The sequence below is a fragment of the Salmo salar genome, chromosome 09 (genome assembly GCF_965601325.2).
Source record: "Salmo salar chromosome 09, fSalSal1, whole genome shotgun sequence".
NCBI classification, from domain to species: Eukaryota; Metazoa; Chordata; class Actinopteri; order Salmoniformes; family Salmonidae; genus Salmo; species Salmo salar.
Genome location: NC_138299.1, coordinates 132,722,082 through 132,728,081, shown reverse-complemented (window position 1 = coordinate 132,728,081; position 6,000 = coordinate 132,722,082). Strand labels below are relative to the sequence as shown.

General features: G+C 38.0%; 1 protein-coding gene across 1 annotated transcript in view; it reads left to right on the top strand.

The window, feature by feature from the left end:
- The first annotated feature begins 4,228 nt into the window (after positions 1–4,228).
- The window catches only part of LOC106612866 (T-box transcription factor TBX4), a 34,191-nt gene continuing 32,419 nt past the window's right edge, over positions 4,229–6,000 (top strand). Inside the window, exon 1 of the mRNA XM_014214455.3 lies at positions 4,229–4,664. The gene's annotated coding sequence lies outside the window, so the exon portion shown is untranslated. The remainder of the gene's footprint in view (positions 4,665–6,000) is intronic.

The following is a 6,000-nucleotide window of genomic DNA, read 5'->3' as shown; positions in this document are numbered from 1 at the left end:
GGCAGTGTGCTGGCCACTTCCGGTTTCCCATGATGCACCATGGCCATAGAGTGGAGCCTGGGGGAAAGAGAGACGGATCTATAGAGAGAGAATAGTCACTTTCACTTCCTGTGTGAGCAGCCAAACAGAACCATGGGTGGCTAATTTAGGCAAACCCCTGGTTCTGACTGGCTGCTCACACAGGAAGTGTAAGTGACTATTCTCTCCCTGTAGATCCAGCTGGTCCGACCGGCTCTCTATCCCGCAGACTGGCCAGCGGAGGGGAAAGGATCAGTCCAATTGGACTCTGAGCAATGGTGGGTGGTGGGCACACATACAGTATACAGTACATCAGGGTAAGTGGGGGAAATAGCCTCTGTGTGCTAGCTAGCACTGTGCTAACTGCTAAACTAATAGGCATCTGAGGACTGTAGTAGTAATAAGAACAAATCCACCACTCTATCTCCGCCATTTTGACTGCGCACAAATTAGCAACGAGAGGCACAGGCTGCAAGATTGAACAGTCTGTAAAAGGATTTCAACTAATTAATTATGTAATCCTTGATTTAGAAAAATATGACATATGCACACCTTATGGAGTGTGGCTTTAAAGAGAAAGAAGACAGCAATGAGAGAGGGTGTGAGAGAGAGAGAGAGAGAGAGAGAGAGAGAGAGATGGGGGAACACGTCGTCCCCCTCTTTTGTTGTTTATTAGACCCCACTCTCTCACCCACTGCCAGTTACACAGGAAAATGTTTTCCCAGGGAAAGAAAAACCCTGGCTCCCTCTGACATAAATCAGGCAGTGGACTACTCTGTATGCTGTGACACCAACGCTCACCCTAGTTATACAATATCACAAAGACACAACTCCAGCTAAATATGCATTGTCCTATTTTAACCCCACACCCCAATATAAGTCCATGTCACAAAACATAAAAACTATTCTGAAGCCATAAGAGGCTGAGTGGTGTCAAACCTCTAAATAATACAATGTATGTATGGCAATATATCAGAGAGGGGAAAGGTCAACTAAATTAGTGTAAACAAGTCATTACAGAGCTCAGTCTACTTCCATACAGTCAGATGGAATAAATGGAGGGAACATGTACACTCATACAACATTGTATAAATGTTAAGAACATCAAAGAGTTTAGGGTAAAATTGGCACATATATGAAAATATCCCATTGTTATGTACTGCATTTGTCATGTCAAATTCGTTAGAGATGCGTAACTGGTTCTGAATAAGCATCAACCAACAATATCATATACAGTTAGTGTATATCCATCCAATCACGATAATGACTAAAACATCTGCTATTCTAATTGCTGAAAATCGAAGAAAAAAATACACATCCTTCAAAACACAGTAGGGTTTTAAGTATTTGCACGAAGCCTAGGTTTTTCTGCTATAAATAAATAATCATGTGTAGGTAAAATAGTGGTATACCTCCATGAAGCAAACTATTATATTCTATGGACGCTCATAGAAATGTCATACTTACATCCTGAATTTTTTGCGAATACCGCACTTCGTGCTTGTCTACTCAAGGCCAAAGGTCAATGACATGTTCATTCATCATACATGTCTTTTAAAAAACAGCTTCTGGTTTATTTTGATATCGAAATAACGAATTAAAATGGTTCAAAATAGACTATACAAATACGACTTGTGAAAACAAGCTGATGTATGTATTGGAATTAATGTTTTGGCAACTGATGTTGTCATTATCAAACCAAAATTATGACATTAGCAAGATTTACTAATGGACCCATCAAAGCCATAGGTAACCTATTGACACGTGAATTAAAGGAAATGTCTATATATTTTTGCCTAGTATTTCTCATAAACATCAATATAGTATAACTTCTAAACCAACAAACACTATTAGTTTCGGGCCAGAGACCAAAACGCCAAGGAATCGATGTATATAATATGGGAGTTTTTAACGATGCTTGAACGTTGTCCCCTCAGCAACACCCAGCCCTGCACCAGCCCACCGCAACTCCACTGGACTCCTGTTCCTAATTTCTACACCACGTGACGGTGGGAGTGAGTCAAATTTAAACTCCTTCAGAAACCCATCTCAATTCAGCTCCTATAAAAAAAATCTACCATTTTATAGCAGAAGCATCTTCTATACCACGGCGAATGAGGTTTGTCCTTGTGGGACTAAGATTGCCTGAAGAAAAGCACAGCTAAAAGGGAGTACAGAGCAGAGGTCAAGTTCGTGTGAAGGGCAGAGCAATAACGTGGAGGTAAGAACGTCTACTTTTACATCACGTGTTATGTTTGTGAGGGCCAGTTACACAGAATTGAGTATGTGCCTTTGGTCATTTTACATTTTGCATATTTGTTGTTGGTCAATGGTCATACCATTGCTTTTTCACTTTCATGAGGTAGGTTAATATATATTTACGATGATTTTGTGTAAACTTAACATAGCCTATGCGTTAACACAGCCTGGCGTGTTTATATGATGCAATGAATTTAGGGTCAATATTTACATGTTTTCCTAAATATGTTCTTCCCGCGCAAATGACTGATGTTTGGAGGACTGCGTTCGATCTCGGATGGACTGTATGTTCAATATAGAACAAAAGGCCTTCATGGGAACTCAAGAGGCTTTGGCCTTCTGGCGCCACATAACCATGAAAGATTACTGTCCCATTCAGCAAATTGGTTGATATAGCGATATGAGATGGAAGACCATAGAAAACGGACTATTCTGTATGTTTGTTCCCTGACAAAAAAAAACGTCAATATTAATTCTATTGATTAATCATACAATAAAGATGACAGGCCTATCGAAAAAATGCATGTGTGCGTTCAATTATATTAGCCTATGATAATTACCCTATTAGTAAGCTATTAGTAATTGTAGTAGGCTATGTTCACAATAAAGAAATATTAAAACTATTATTCGTACAGTTTTTGTTCATTCATAAGTTAAATGGACGAACAAAAAACGAAAATCACCCCATCGACAAAGTAAATAAATTAAAGGCAAGGTATTACATTTCTGGCTATGATTTCAACAAACTGACAAATACAGTCAGCCTAGATGCAATTTATTATCCTCAAAATGATACCAAAATCAAGCCATTTGTTAATTAGAATGCATATGAAAATCTATATTATGAGCCAACAAATCATCAATAGGTCTCTAAAACCTGACATTAACCGATACAATACATCACCCATGTCCAAACATTCAACAGACTCAAACAAGGACCACTGTCGTTTGATCATTCGATGCCTCCTCACCAGTCATATTTTGACAAAAAAATATTGAAAGGGTTGAAAACATTGGGGGAAATGACAAACGGTCGCGGGAAGGACATTTAGGCTGTTCTCGTTCATTTGGTCATGTCACCAGTTGATATAAGTCAAACTCTCCCCGACCAACCCGCCACTTCTATTGTTGATTTATTGGTCTTTCAGCCTCGTGCTTCGACCCATTTACTCCAAAACCACAACCATATTTCACCTGAAAATGTATGAGCGTTTTAGTGTCATTCTTTGACGGCTATTGCTGTTTTGAATGGAAACATGGTGTGCGAAATAACGGTCCAGAAATACCATCTATAACTGAACCAGACGAAGGGTAGGCTATAGGCTAGTCCACTCGTCTTCACTGCTGTCCTCAGAGGTCAGTTGCTGTTTTGAAAGAAAAACATGGCCTGCGAAATAACGATAAAGAAATAAAATCTATAGCCTAACTGAACCAGACGATGGGTAGGCTATAGGCTAGTCCACTCGTCTTCATTGTGGCCCTGGAACAGAGGAGCCTCAGTTCGACCCCAACAATCCCGATTTGGACATGGTTCACCTCACAGGTAACCCAGATCCTCACAGTGACACCTGATTGACAAAGACCCAGAGCAGATGCATCAATGATCAAGTTGTGCTCTTCTGAGTTGGTTGAACAAATAATATCTAGTAGCAAAGGTCTATCGGGTAAATTATTTATTATTCTCAGAATAGTTTATTAATGAAGCCTATAGGTGTACTATATTATGCATATTAATAGCCTATAGGCCCTATCAAACTCTGCAGCTATATCTATTTATAGGCAACACATAGCATGGGGTTAGTATTTTTAATGATGTAACCAATAGACAGTGGGATGGCGAGGGAGATGAGGTTGTATTCATGTCATACACCACCACTATTAGTCCAATAGACGTTGGTGGAGAGATTCTGTCTCCAGAGGAGCAGTGCATCGCGCTGTAAAGTATTCTCGTTGGAAGGGGAGAGACGTCAGGTCTGCAACGGTGAGAGGGAGGGAGAGGGGTGGAACGAGCCAAATAATTCACTCGTCCCGGTGTTTTAACAATTCAAGGGGTTGAGCAAATTCTTTTTTGTGTTTCCAAGAAAAAATCGCGCACCAAGTTCGTTCTCTCTAAAGCTCAAACCGCACTGCTAACGCGCAGAGTAGGCTACAGTTCAGTTCACGAGCTGTTGAATCACACCAAGGCAGGGTTAACACGGGCGCTCACGCGTGACCGGGAGTTTACTCGAGAACCGTTATACCGGAGAAAGATAAGCAAGTCTATTAAAATGAGATGTTGGACGACTTGCCCTAACTCAATGGAACGTAACTTTCTGCTATTTCTTTCGTGAAGACAGAAAATTACCATTTGGAAAATAAATGGATTCAAGCTTTTAATATTTCATGAGGTAATATAATAACGTTATTGCCTATCTTCAGTGTAATCTGCCGGTCTACATGCTTTGTAAACAAGCTCAGGCATAGTGGAGTCAATCTGAAAACGGCGTAGTTGGATAGGCTCAGCTTCTTTAATGCGATTAGTGTTAGGATATACTTTCTACTTTCTTTTTTTCACGCGTTATTTGACTGGCATTGATAGTGATGGTGAACGTGATAACGCGGTGTCTGTAGCCTATTTCAACAATAAAAGCTAAAGCAGTAAACCGTTGTTGTATGTTGCGGTATAATATTATGGAGATTAATAAGAGTATATGGTCACACGGTCCATAAAAAATGAAATTATAACTGATATGAACATGTAGCCTATAGTCAAATATGAAAGTCACAATTTCTATTCATTTCACCTATACTCAAAGAAGTTATAGGCTAAATTATTATTATTTTCACAATATGATTTTTAAGTTACTGTAAATATGACGAAAATCACAACAAGTTAAGAACAGATATTTACATAATTTAAAAAAAATGCCAGGAGCCCTTGTCTGAGATTGTACTTTTCTTTATGGAGAGTATCCTAGATGCTGTGTAGAAATGACATTAAATGTCATATTAAACACCAGAAGACCAGTCTGTTACATGTTTCAGGGCCCTGTGAAGGTATTCAGAGCTTATTGACATTAAAGTTATGAGAACTATGGATGCAAGGACTGACCATCCATTATATTAAAATGATAGTTTTAACCATGTTTTGAGGCTATACAGTGTTTGTTTACATTCACATTGTTTAGAAACATTGGAGTAAAAAAAGTTTTTATTTTAGGTTCTGATGGGGTAAGACAGTTGAACTAAGCTCATGAGGCATTTGTAAGTTATATTAGTCAAGAATTAATGGGTGCATTAAGTCCAAAATTGATGTAGCAACTATGGATTCAAGCTTTAGTATAGAACGTTAAACAAACAACAATTCTATCTGTTCTGTTTAAGATTAAAAAGACAGTCTACTTATTAGAGTTATTATCCTTAAATAATGTTACAAATATTATTATTAGTATCATTAACCATTAATAATGATAATAGTAATGCAAATACTATCAATCTTATTCATATATTTTTTATACAGACCGACTGCCAGATAATGATTTTAGAATATGCTTTTAGATTTATATGATCACAAATTCCAAACAAATAATGTTATCTACATATGGGAGTCTAAGTAATGTCCTTTTCATTTACATTAATATAAGAAATACCAAAATACAAAGCACCCGAACAATGATGTGGGATGTCGCTAAAATGTGGACAATAATTCATATTTTATTTTTTATTTGTTCTAAACATTACATC